General features: G+C 44.8%; 2 non-coding genes across 2 annotated transcripts; one reads left to right on the top strand and one right to left on the bottom strand.

The window, feature by feature from the left end:
* Positions 1–2,771: 2,771 nt before the first annotated feature.
* Positions 2,772–2,845, bottom strand: Trnan-guu (transfer RNA asparagine (anticodon GUU)). The gene has a single exon. It is a non-coding gene; the product is annotated as a tRNA-Asn (tRNA).
* Positions 2,846–3,510: 665 nt separating this feature from the next.
* Trnan-guu (transfer RNA asparagine (anticodon GUU)) lies at positions 3,511–3,584 on the top strand. Its single transcript has one exon. It is a non-coding gene; the product is annotated as a tRNA-Asn (tRNA).
* The last annotated feature ends 10,094 nt before the right edge of the window (positions 3,585–13,678 follow it).

The raw sequence follows: 13,678 nt of genomic DNA, 5'->3' as shown, positions 1-13,678 counted from the left end.
CTTAGCTTTCTAGCGCAGCGTCTTGCACTGGGTGTCTTTTTTCCTCTGCGGGTCATCCTAATTGGCGAGTGGACGTGGTGTGGGAAAAGAGAAAATTTCACTGGTAGAAAATGCCAAGCCCAAGTCTCTTCGCAATATGAATTTGATCCGTTCCGTCCCCGATCCATCGTTTTCGTTTCGCGTCCGCGATCCCCCATGCGAGAGGGAGAGCGATCGCGCGAGCGCGAGCGAGACGGCGGATCAACATGGGTGAGACTCGAGTTGGTGGAAATCTATTCTAATCGCGTTTCATACCAACTTGCTTAGCTCAACAACTTGTGTGTGGTTGATTGGCGATCGTGTGTGTGTGTGTGAATGTGCAGAGGAGGAATTGTAAGTGCATGAATTGGTTGCGTGATCAGGGACAATTTCTTCACAGCGATATTTTTTTTTTTCAAACACTCATTTCCATCTCTAGGCCTATCGTCTTCTCGTGCGGACAAAAGGACTTGGCAATTGAACTCGAATGTGGCACAATGTATCTCCTCTCACCCGCTGTAATCTCATTACTGGCGCGGGAGAGCGAGGGGCGGTTTCCGCTGCCGAGGGACGATCGGGGGGCAGACAGAAGCCATATTTATAGTGCTGATCCTTCCTGTTGGCTGCATTTTCTCATTCGAGCCTCTGTTGCGCATTTCGCGAGTTGCCTTTGCCTCTTCGTGCTCGTTTTTCCCTCCTCTCGACCACAAACACCAAGAACACATCGAGAATTCTCGGTGTTGGCAAAAAGGGGTTAAGGCAGGAAAGTCATTTGTTGAATGTTTCATATCTCTTTTTTGCTGCCTTTTTCGTTTTCTCTCGCAAATTCCACACTTGCCCGCGATTCATTCCTCAACAGCACAGGATTATTTTCGCTGTCACTGTCTTTTTTTCCATCACCAACACCGCCAGCGCTGTGCTTTTTAGACCACATCATCGCGGCCCAAGGATTTCTCAATTTCCCATTCCGCTGAAACGCTCAGTCACGATCTCACGACTGACAAAATTAACCCCTTGCCGCTGTCAGCGTGCGATGGGTGCGCCTGGTGATGAGACGCGACTCTAATGAGAGTCTCGTGATATTTTGCGCCACAGAGACCTATTAAGGATCAAAGTCTGCTCTTGATAGCACGGCCGTAAATCACTTCCCGCGCCTCCCCGTTGCGCTATCCTCACAGCACATTCCCCCATCGGGTGTCAACAGTGAGGAGCCGGAATTTATCATGAAATAGGACTACAAGAATGTGCGCTGTGTGTGTATTTGCAAGCGAGTCAAAAAATATTTTTATCGCGGCGGGGTGCTTTGTGGTGGAGCCGTGGGCACTCGAGTGAGTGAGAAAGGATGAGCCGCGGGGCGAGAGCGGCGCGAGCGTTCCACATACGCGAGAGCGCAATAATCAGCCCAAAGAGGCTCAAATGCCCGCCAGAGTGGCTATTTTTGAGACGCCATCGCGCAAGAAAATAGCCCCCACGCACACTCTCGCAGCGCGGCTCCCCGTCCTTTGGCCGCCTCCCCGAGATCGGCGGACACGACGCACGATGGGCCGCTTAGGGGAGACCAAGTCTGCCCGAGCCTGAGGCCATTCAGCGCTTTCAATTGAGCAATTTTGAACGGTTTTCACTCATAATAGCCCTTCATGACCATCATTAGAGTACGGTAGAAACATTGAGAAAATGAAGATAAGTGCCAGTATCTCAAGGGACAATTCCGTAGAATCTGGTGCTGGATGAAATGAGAGTTAGAAATAGATTGCTCACCTAGACTTAGGAGTTCCTGGTCTTCAGTATAGGGCTCCTGAGTCCTGATATTGAAAGATCTCCAGATAAATCGTGCAGAAACACAATTTTCATTTAACCAAGTACGGTTAAAGGAAAACAAACTCGTAAAAATGTAATTTATACTAATAAAATCGATAAAAAGATATTTTTTGTATTTTGCTTGCAGACTCAGAATTGAGATTTGATTGAATTTAAAACCATTGGCTTCTGCGAATGATCAATCCTTCGCCGAATGTGAATTGCGCAGTGGCCAAGAGGCCTCGCTTTCCCCTACGAGTTTCGCGGCGTCGAGGGGCGAGTGCGCGGACGGATTACTAATTTATCGCCAGAAATAATCCTCCCATTTATTCACGCGGATGTGCGTCCAACTGTCCCACACTGGGTGGCTTTGCGTGTGTGTTGGCTCACGAAGGCGCGACTTTTCGGCAGGAAGGAGCGAATCACGAGGCAAATTGGCGAGGGTGACGGTGCGCCTGTTGATGAAAATAAATTCTCTCTCGGCAAAATGGTATCCGGGACGAGGAGCGAGGGCCGCGGATGGCACAATTGTAATTGTTTCCAATTGCTATTCAGTGTGTCCACACTGTGGGCGCCTTTCTGGGACAATCGCGGCTAGAACCCAGCAATCTCTAGGGTGTTGGCGCATAAAATACGATCTGCGCGAAAGGAGTACTGTAGGCAAAAATTATCATAAAACCATAGAGGCGAGAAAGACTCACAATATTAGTTTCTAATCTTCTGGCCTTGAGTGATTTTTCCCATTTGGCGTGTAGGTTTTGTAATCATCTCTGCCTGAGCTCCATGTTTCGATGGAGTCTCGCAAATACCAGTGCACAAGTTGGAGAGCCTCTCTGTGCCATTGAGTTGGCACTACTACGTGAGTAAAATTGATATGCGGAGGAGCGTGTATGTGGCCATTATTCAAATGACAAAACTTGAGAGATTACACAAACACACAGCCCAAAAAGACAGAGCGCCCCCGGGTGGGCTCGAACCACCAACCTTTCGGTTAACAGCCGAACGCGCTAGCCAATTGCGCCACGGAGGCTTCGGGCCCCAAGGGTTCGCCCCAAGGGCGCCCCTTAGTGCGACCCTCACTTTTCACGGATTTCGAGCTGCGGCCTTGCCGCCACTCGCCTGAATTCCACGGAATGTTTTGGCCGATTTTCTCCAGGGGATTTTCCACTTGAGCACCATTCAGTGCAGGCCACAGGACGGGAAAATTACTCTCAGTCCCAAATAAGTCGTAATGACCGTAAGGACAGAGACAATGGGGCGGGAATTCCTGAGCCCAATTATGTTCATTAGGGAAAATATGATGGCGCTGCCTTTCAAATTATCTCCGCACAAAGTGTTAAAATGTGATTCTTCTTGCCTGTTTTATTGTGGATCATTTCTACCTCTGGTAAATATGTGAATTTGGGTGGAAGCAAAAAGCAAGAGAGAGAGAATGAGAGTGCACTGTATAATTTACAATTGTGTTATACATTTAAGAGAGTCAATTAATGATTGTTTACATTTTCCCACAGCTTTTTATGTGTCTGTTTTTCCCTTATGTTGCCGCTGATGATAAGCTCTTCGTGGCACAGAGTTGTCATTTCCATGAGCGCGTGTAAAAGCGAGAGCGGAGTGCGGCCCTGTGGACGGTGTGGTGTTCGTGAGCAGAGGAGGGGTAGTGTAGCTGAAGAGAAGCACAAGCGAAACACGATATGAGCCTCCGTGGCGCAATTGGCTAGCGCGTTCGGCTGTTAACCGAAAGGTTGGTGGTTCGAGCCCACCCGGGGGCGCTCTGTTTTTCCACTTTTTTCGCTGATTTTCCACTTTTTCCCCGCTCAAAGTGAAGCCCTGTGACTCACGGATGGCATTTCCAGTGGCCAGAGTGTCAACCAGAAAGAAAGAAAAAACGCCAAGTCGCCGTGTCGCAGAGGCGCACAAGAGGAGGAGTGGAGTTACGCAACCCGGTTAATTGGCGCAATTATTCATTACATATTAATTGCTTAACAAGAGATCGGGCGCGCGCATGGAGAAAAATGGGAGAAGAGAAACAAGCCCCAAGAGCTCATGATTGACTTGTAATACTTCTCGCAAAAGGCACGATTTTGTTGTGCGTTGTGTTGGTGGTTTACTCCTTTGGCGCGCTGTTGATTTTCTCATTGATTGGAGGTCAGCCGAGTGTGTCTCAATGGGGGGAGAGTTTCGCGGACGAAAAATAATTAATTTGTATGACGATGTGTGGCGATGCGTGTGTGGTTGAGGAGCAAGTCGATGGCTTCGACGATGACAACGCAGAGGCAACATTTCTGTGCCTAAGGCCAATAAGGGCGGAGCCCCTATTTCACAGTGTCTCAAAACGACAGAGGAGCGATCAGTGAAATACCAGTCTGTACATTTTAGATTTTACTTAATTGATGTCACACTCATTTGCCCTGCATTTTTGCCGCAAGGACTTGAGTTTCAACATGAACATTTCTAAATAAATATGAATTTCCGACATTAGCGACGTGTGGGGCTACCTTGGAGAGGGAATCTGCATGTTAGGAAACTCAATTAGAGTAAAATCGAGAAGGAAAAACTAAAAAAAATTCCACAATTATAAAGACATTTTTGGAGACAATCTTTCGACTGATTCTTGATCACATTATGCTCTGGATTCTTAATTATTTCAAAAATGAAGGTAGAAAATGAGGTTAAATCTTCTTCTTTCATCTATTTTACCCCCAAATTCCTCAATATCATTTTCGCCGTTGGTCATTACGAATTTAGCTCTACAACCTTCAATTTGTCTGATCTTCAGTGGTATTTTTCGAAAGCAATGATAGATTTTCAGTTTCCGGGCCCATTTTGCCTTTTATTGAGGCCACGGCTGGCCAAGTGACCCTTCTATCTCCTACTGAAGCATCACGTGCAATTGCATGCGAGATGGGAAAATGATGGTATAAATTTGATTTTCACCACCAAGTCAATCCGCTGATGAGCTTCAAACTCGCCTCCTCGTCCCCAATCTCAACCCATTCGGATGATGCCAGCGAGGCAATTTTCACACACACACAAAGGCTCGAGCGCGAGATAGGAGAGAAAACCTCTCATTTGGATCCAGCGATCCGTATCCATTCTTCACAATAGATCCACTGTGCCCACCACGCGATCGTGGAAGAATCCACCTCTCACTTCTCCGCCGAATCCCTCCGGTCGTGGGCTCGCTGGTGGATCTCGAATGGCTGCCTGGGTGTGTGTAAATAGAGATCGCGCGGATGGAAATCTATGTGGCAGCTCAGCTTTGGCTTCGAGCACTCCTTTTCGGAATGGGGCTAAGCTCGCCGCACGCTGCAACACGTGTAGAATGGTCCGCAGTGACATTCGACGGCGTCGAGAGCGCCGCTCATGGGCTGCTGGGGAGCCGCAGCGTGAGAAGATTGTGGGGATAATGCGTCGCTCGGATCTCTACTTGTCGGAAGGTTTTCTGTGCATATGAAGATGGTTTTGGATGACGAAAGCAATAAAATGGGCGGGACAAACGAATGGGCGTGGCTTGCGAATCTGCTCAAGTTTCCTTCTGTTTATTTTCATTAATTTCTCCACAATATTCGTCTGAAGCTCAGAGGTGGAAACAGAAAATTGTGCTGTGCCAAAAGCATGAATAGCGTTGGCGCTTCTCTCCGACTGGCTTCTGGCGAGTGTTGACTGAGTCGGCTGTATGCTGGGAGCATAAATGTCGCCTGTAAAATGAGGCAACGCGAGTCGAACGTTGGTGCATGTGTGTGGACCCGTTAGTAGGCCGCTGTGACATGCAGGGCATGCGGGGTGTTTGACCCCCAGAGTCTCCATCTCGTTCGCTCTATGCTGCACTCAATCAGGCAACAAACACATCCAAGTCCAAGTGGGGAGAATATTTTTTTCTAGCTATATACAACAAATTTCTATCAATTAGGCTCGCCTGTCAATTGACGAAGATTGCGCGGGTTGAATTTGAATAGCGAAAAGCCATGGCATGGGAAGGGAAAGGGAGATGAATTTGGTGTGCTGTGGTGGAGTAAAAAAGGCAATTGAGTGATTACCAATGTGTCTGTGTCATATGCAAGAATTATTGCTCAATGGAAGTGATTGAGAGAGAGAGAGAGAAAAATGTTTGTATCCGAATGGAAAACATACGACCCTGTAACATTTTCTTTCCCATCCAATGACCATTAGATAATTATCAGTTCTTGTAAATTGACTTATTGCTAATTGTCTGTTTCTCTCCTCGAGAGATTAAATTTACAACACGTCACCGGGAGAGACTAATTTATTTCCAATGTCCGTTTTCAGTCATGGCCGCGAGTTCCTGGCCATGCAATGCTTCGCTGAGTCCCTTTGTTGATTGCCTTCCCCACCTTCGCTGGAGGAGCTCCTTTGTCCTCCTCTGTGTGGCCAGAGGGTGAGGCGCATTTCCAGATTTGTGCGCGAATCTCTGGGCGAAGAGAGATCAAAGGTATGTATATAGGAAAAGGGGCAGAAGACACTTTACGAGGTTTTGAAAAGAAGTGGAGAGGAACGGATTTGCCGGGAGGCACTAAAAAGGTTTTGGCACCGTTAAGAATTGCGATCCATCCGGGGAGAATCATGAGACATACACAATCACAGGCGGATGAGCATCTCTCTCTCTGTCGCTCACACCTCGCTGGATACCGCGAGAATCCAGCACTGCACGGCGCGCAACTTAAGTAGTACAACAATATCGTAACAGAATGGCTAACTGTAATCTGACTCTTGAATTTAATTCGAAAATGAGCCAAGGAACATAATTATGGTTACAAGATAGTGCACACTATGTGGCTCGGCCAATTCCTCCGCCATGGACAAGAGATGCTAACAGTTATACATTTTCGCTTGATCCACAAAATTTATATTCCTTTTTCGCGCCCAACCGAGAGAGAGTTGGGAGGGAAATGCTGAGCTCATAATGCCATGTGTCTGTCGCTTTGTTGACCAATCTCGCCTCGGTGATGAGCAACCAGAAGTCGCATGCATGAGTGAATGCACAGCACTGGAAATGTTTCGAGAATCCACCCATTTCCTCGGGGTTTTGCAGGTTTTCTCCCTGGCCAGCGAGCGGCAAGTCTGGAAACTGATAGGGTACATTACACTCCTCGTACTTCTGCCATTAATCTCACCGAGACCATCACATGCCGCAGAGCTTCGCACCTCTGAATCTGATCGCTTACATGTATTGCGGTGACGAATATGAGGCAAAGTGAGTGAAATGATGAGAAGAGACACTAGAGAATTCCCATTATTTTGCATAGAAAGTGATGCTGAGATAAGCTACTATGGATAGGATGACTATTTCTATTTATTTTTCTAATGGCCTTCTCTATCTGGAGCCACTATCTTTCTGGTCATTCTCAAAACTGTTCTTCTGTGAGTCTCTGATGTGTAAATTGAGGCATCAAGTGCAGTTCTGTGAGAAACAGCCGAAAATACCATTAGACGAGGAAATATGATACTAAAATTAAAATTAGCTCTTTCAATGTCTTTGCTAAAAATCAAGATTTCGAAATAGGCTTTTTTGTTTTGTATTTCTCAGTTTGATATTTCGAATATTGAGGTTTTAAGTATAAACAATTGGTATTTAAATCTTTTTCTCTACTACAAAAACACGAAATTCGACGATAGATTGAAAGAAAAGTTTATAGTTGGTCTGAATTGTGAAGTTGTGACTTAATCCGAGACAGAAACCTTCATCTTGAAAGAGTCTATAAAATCTTTCTTTGATCATTTTCATGACAATTGCACATAATGAAAGCATAGAAATGCTTGAAAGATGGGTTGTTTTTAGAGGACTTCGTGCGCTATTAAATCTCAATGCGAATAATAAATCTCATAGATTTATTCATCGAGTATTGATAGAATTCAAATCAACAGTGAAGTCGTTCTATTGCGGTTTTCATTGCACTTCTGCGCGCCAGCTTCTGCAAAATGTTGCTATGATTGTTGTTATTCATCTGCGGAATTTTTAAGGCATCAATAAAACCCAGTTTGAATGGCCGTAGAAGAGTGTGTGTGTGTGTGTTTGTGCACAGGAAAAACCCCATAATGACATAATTGCATTGAAAAACGCTGTTTGATAGGGACAAAAGGCGAATATTGCGCGACATTGCGTCAAATTGAAAAATTGTGAGGGTTGCTTGGAATTAGTAGGAGTGAAATGCTGGTTTATTCATTATGCTTTCGCTGGGAAAACAAATTTTCCAATCTACTCCAATAAAAGCGGAACATGGCTCAAATGTGTGGTGTTATCATTGGGCATGAGGGTGAGATCAATATGTCAACGCGCAGTGTACGCAACATTTTATCATATTTCCATTCTCTCCTCCTCTTTTCCACATTTTCAGTCTTCTGTGCATGTCGAAATTATAAGGGTGTGTTATCAATTCACTTAAAATGGATTGATGTCTGGGTCTCTTTCAGGCCAATTGAAAAATATGTTGATGACTTTTCCACCATGCTTTTTGCCCTCAAAAATCGTTGCTCATTTAACTGGGAGAGAGAAAGAAAATGTCCTGACATGAGGAATACTCTCGCAAGTAATTGCTCCGTCTCCGAAGGCAATGTCTTCAAGGAGGGGTGCATAAGACGGGACAGGGAATGGTGTTTAATGTCTGTCTTCCTTCGACAAACAACACCCCAGAAATTTCCTGCGAAAATGCATTAAAATGCAAGAAAGCTGGGCCATTGTTGATATGATGTCTGGTAGTTGGAAAAACATCCCTCATGACTTTCCTGGGGGCGGATTTTAATAGTTTGCCTTCAAACATCACAAATAACCATCATCTGGGCGAGGGCGAGAGACAAGCATCTCGTCTGTTTTGGCATTTGAATAGGGGTGCATTTCTTCAGTTGCGCTTCACCCTTCGGAATGACTATAATTAGAATGATTCTCAAATGCATTTCGAGGACCCTCATGGTGGCAAGCGGCTCTGGACAGAGCGAGGAAGCGCTGTGGAATTGGGTGCCGTCATCTTTTAATTTTCATTGTAGAAGAATTCCCCCTCGAGGTTTCCTCGAAGCGTCTCCGGATGGCAAGTCAACAGTGGCGTAGTTGCGGAGAGAATGAGGGTGAAGAGATAATAATTCTGTGACTTGCGATAAATATCAATTCATAAATCGAGGAATTCGATGATGCTGTCCAATAACTTAAGAGGTTTCTGTTCTGAAGATGACCGCAAAATCATATTGAGATTACCAGAAGAAAATGCAGAAACCACATTATTTCCAACCAAGATTACAAGATTGTCGCGAAATTCATTCGAGATTTTATGAAAGGAACGTTTCTCTGTCATGAAAATAGAATCAAATTTATGAAATCAATAAATTTATTTCAGAAGATCATTAATTATTTATTTTACAGATCATAAAATCGTCATGATTTCAATTAAAGACTCTGTTTTTGTTCCAGCTAGATGTATATAAACAAATTTATGATTGCTTTCCGGAGAATTACAAAATCTTCCAACTCGTAGTTTTTCAAATTTGCTAGTTCGTGACATTTTTTTTACCTATTGCAAGATTTATAATGATTCGTGATCAATAATCAATCAGACATAAGGAAAAAACAAAAAATTAGATGATTGAATTCATGCATTGCTTTTGATTTTTCTCCATAACACAACTTGAATCGTTAGAAAGTGAGCGCCCAGAATATTCCTTTAAGACTCCTGGGATGGCGATCGCGCGCTACGCCACTGCGACCAGGAAGGCCCACAGAAAGACGCCGAGGAGTGGTGACTGATGTGTCACCCTCCCCCGCGATGGTTACAGTTTGTGTACTGGAAAGAATCATCGTGGTGGCGTGAAGCGGAGTGTGACGGAGACATCGCAACCCTCACCCCTTCGTCTGGCCATGGGAATCCTGCATAAGTGGCTAAATAGGACTAAATTGGTCCCGACAGTGCCCACATGAATCCTTTTGACTCACAAATCACACCCTGCTTCCTCCTCGGCGTCACAGGCGAGCGCAGAGAATTGACGATGATGATGGTACAATGGTCATAGGAGAAGAAATAAGACACCGCTCTTGAGGCTTTCTTTTTTCTCTCTCTCTTGTGTGCCCAAAACATTTCTTGTATTATTTTTTCGTGTGTTTTTACTAAGAAACAGTTCATTCACCCATCTCTAGAAGTCAAGGACTTCACCACCACAAATCTCTTCTCTCTATTTTTCTGGCAACCGAAAATCAAGCTCTCAATCGTGCCCTCTCACTTTGTTGATTGCCGAGCACGAAAGGGAGGAGAGAGAGGATGATGCTGCCATTGGAGTGCTGGAAAAAAGTCGTGTGGAAAAGAAATGAAATGTGAATTGCTGTATTAGAAGTTCACGCTACAGTTGTATAACATTCCACCACTGTTGCTGTCTCTTGTGTGAGAATCCATCATGAGATGAAGGAGAAGAAGTGGTAGGAAAAAAACCGAGTGGAATTGACAGATGGATTTGAGCAAAAACAGTGCGGATCACTTTTGCAAGTGACGCCCTTAATTGAGACGCACGATCACTATCTTCCGAGTTGTCTAGGACATCATTATCTACAAGTTCCTCCCCTATTCTCGATGGCATGCGTCGAGTCATATTTTTGGTGAACAAATATTGAAAGATCACTCATGATAAGCGTCAACTATCGATGGAAGAGTCCACAGTCGACGTTTTTTGTGGCCGTCTGGCAGGATTCTTCCTTCTCTGTCGAGTCATTATCCCTTGGCGGTGTGTCGAGACGTTGGGTCAGAAACGTGCTGCAAGGAAGACAAAATTACCGTCTGAGTCTCCAGCGTTGTTCAATGCATTTTTTGTGTGAGTCGCACGCACCTGAGATGCATTGGGCGCGCGAGGGTAAGAAAGGAGGAGAGACACAATGGTGTGAATGCGAAGGAAAAGGATGTTTGTCTGGGAGCTTTCGACAAAGGGCGAAGACAAGTCGAGGCAACGCCGTGCAGCCTCCGCGGCATGAAGATCGAGCGTCTCACAAGACAGAGAGAGAGTCAAAAGTCAATGACCTAGGCAGTGGAGGGTTAAAAGAGAAGACGATCTCACAGGAATTTTTCCAATCTTCCTTTCTGTTCAAGGGATTTAAAATTTAAATTGAGACTCATCGTGGGGAGACGCGCTCGAGCACTGGAAAAATGACTCTTGTACGCTTGATTGTTTCCTCTTTCTATATGCCTTCTCTCTCTCTCTCTGTCGTGCAATTAAGCCTGTTTGGGGGTATGTTAATTTAGATTGAGCTAAATTAAAATATTAAGCAATGTGCCACATTGAGGCTGAAAGCGATTTTTCGCCTTGACTCTCTTCACAATCCTCTAATTTATGCACTTGCCCGACACAAGAGAGTGGCATTAAAATCACAAATTGCTTGGGAAGAAAAGGGAGATCATCAACAGGTTGCAATTGCAGGCATTTCGATCCTTCATTTGTGGACTAACTGCTGCTCTTCCTCTGGGCAGGGGCTCGTCATTGAGTGCCGCCGAGGTGGAATGAAATTGAGAAGGGAAACTCAAATAGTGTTGGCAACCTGCAATATCTGGATTAGGGCGAAACAACAAAACGTGTCTTGTGACATGAACAAGTGGTTGGTGGAGGAAATGAGAGAGTATTCCAGGGCAAAGGATGAGTCAGTCTAAGTGTCTCGCTTGATGTTATATGGAAATTGTTCAAAGTTTTTTCTAAGTTTCATGTAAAATGATATTTACATCTGAGAAGAAAGAAATTGTAGTGTACATTCGATTTGAAGATATTTCTTCACGCCAATCGAACAGTTAGAGGAATTCGAAGATGTCAAATGTGAATCTCTTGAAATCTTGATATCTGGGACGCGAACCCATTTCAGAACTTGCTGTTTTACAGTCAATTTCTCCGCTCTTGAAGCACCCGGACTGAGTCAGTGTGTCGAGGGGACGAAATGTGATTCCTTGATCCAATAATATCGCCGTGTGCCTATCATTTAAATGGTGTGTGGACTCTTGAATGCCACTTCTAAAACATACCTGTTGGTATAATGTTGAAATTGTTGAATCCACTCACTTGGAGTTTCCATTGCATTTAGCTTGGCTGGTGCGCGCACATGAAACATCATGGCGGGGTCTTGAACTCAAACCAGGTCATGAAGAGTTTCGCCCGTTCTTTCAGAGACTCGACTCCCCAGCGTATTTTCTCAGACACCACAGCGTTTTAGGGGGATCGCCATAAAAAAGCGGAGAGATCTCACGGCACCTGTATTGAGATTCCTCTCTATTCCATCTCCTATTTTTTCCGCCATTGCATCTGTCCGCCAGGCATTTGAGAGATGTTTGAAGATAATTTACTATCCTTTATTGGGATTGTTCATGTGAATGCACCTTTCTCGGTCTTCGAGTTCTCTCTCTCTCCTTGGTCTATTGCATCTCTGGCCATGAGAAACGAGTTTTAAAAGGACAACCCTCGTGGTGCTTGTGTGGAAAAAAAGGGGGAGAATAGGGGCTTTAACAACTCGCTCGTCGCGTTCTCACATCATGGATTTCACCTATTTTTTTATTCTCCCTGAACGCCACACGAAGAGATATAAAAATTTAATTTCCCGTCACAAATGCCCTGACACTATGTGGACAGAAGAGAATGATTTCCTGGCCGCTGACCATGTCCATCCGCATCTGATGGAGTAATTGCTTCTCTCTTTCTTGCTCACGAACTGTGATTTTTCTACCAACAATATCCACTCACCGGCTGTCATTTAGTGGCATTTTGTGTCAGTGCAAAAAGTCTCTCATGCAAACATTCAGGGGTTGTGTGCCTCTTCGCCCAAGAATGTGCGCCATCATCGGATCAATGGAGCGCGATCGTGATTGCGGGATTTGTCATACGACTGTGCGAAAAGGATTTTTGACTCTTAAGACATTCGTCATTATGTGATCCTCCAGAGGAAATGACTGGGCCAATTAAGTTAGGAGCAATTTTGCAAATTGCTCTGAAATCCCTGAAATCATCATTACTGTTTGTTGTCATTGGGACATGTTTGGGCAAATAACCCCTAATGAGTGTCTCCATGGCTCTTTGTGCAAATAAGCAGCCCCTTTGCGATCACACGGAGATTGTCTTCTGGCTGGATTATTTGCTTTCTCACTGCTCATTGATGGCATTCTGAATATCTGTGTTGACGTAAGTTGGTCGAGAGAGTGAGAGAGAGAGAGAGAAAGAGGTGCAAAGTGAGGGTTTTTTCATGCGAATATTGTCAACACAGGGCTTTCACGAAGAGCTTCTCCCATAGTGATTGAATTTGTGGCGAATGTTAGGGAAAAAGTGTGTGGATGCTCATCGAAGCGATAAAATAGATTTAACTCGTTTTTTTTGCTTGGCTTGTGGTGAAATAAAGGAAACTTTTGGCCACATGGCGCAAATGTGAGTTGATTGCGGGAAGGAAGAGCGGAATGCGACGTACAAGAGATTGCAGGATAATTTCGAGATGAAAATTCCAAATAATGACATGGCAACTCTCGGGGAGGACATCGAATTCCCTCCCTGAGGCGACCCGAACACTCCGGTGGCGTTAACATGAAAAATTGCATTAATTAGTGGTGAGTGCAGTGGCATATAAAAGCGGAGGAATAATAAACAGGACATCCTGCACGAATCACTTTCTCACGTGCATTTGCATAGTAATTATTTCCGCTTTTATTTGCTCCATTCACATCTATTAAATCCTCGTACGGCGATTCTTATTATTCCTGTGGGGAGGCTCTTTTCCAGCGACAAAAATGCAAATGACGATCGTGATCGAGAGGTCATCGATCGCCTTTCTGACTTGCTGAAAATTATTCCTGTCACTCGGGCAGCGGAGAGAGACACTCTTTTTTTGGGGAGGAGAATGTCCAAGTGGTCAGAC

The sequence above is a fragment of the Phlebotomus argentipes genome, unplaced genomic scaffold, assembly GCF_947086385.1.
Source record: "Phlebotomus argentipes unplaced genomic scaffold, Phlebotomus argentipes genome assembly contig_39, whole genome shotgun sequence".
Classification (NCBI taxonomy): domain Eukaryota; kingdom Metazoa; phylum Arthropoda; class Insecta; order Diptera; family Psychodidae; genus Phlebotomus; species Phlebotomus argentipes.
This window is presented reverse-complemented; position numbering and strand designations above follow the sequence as displayed.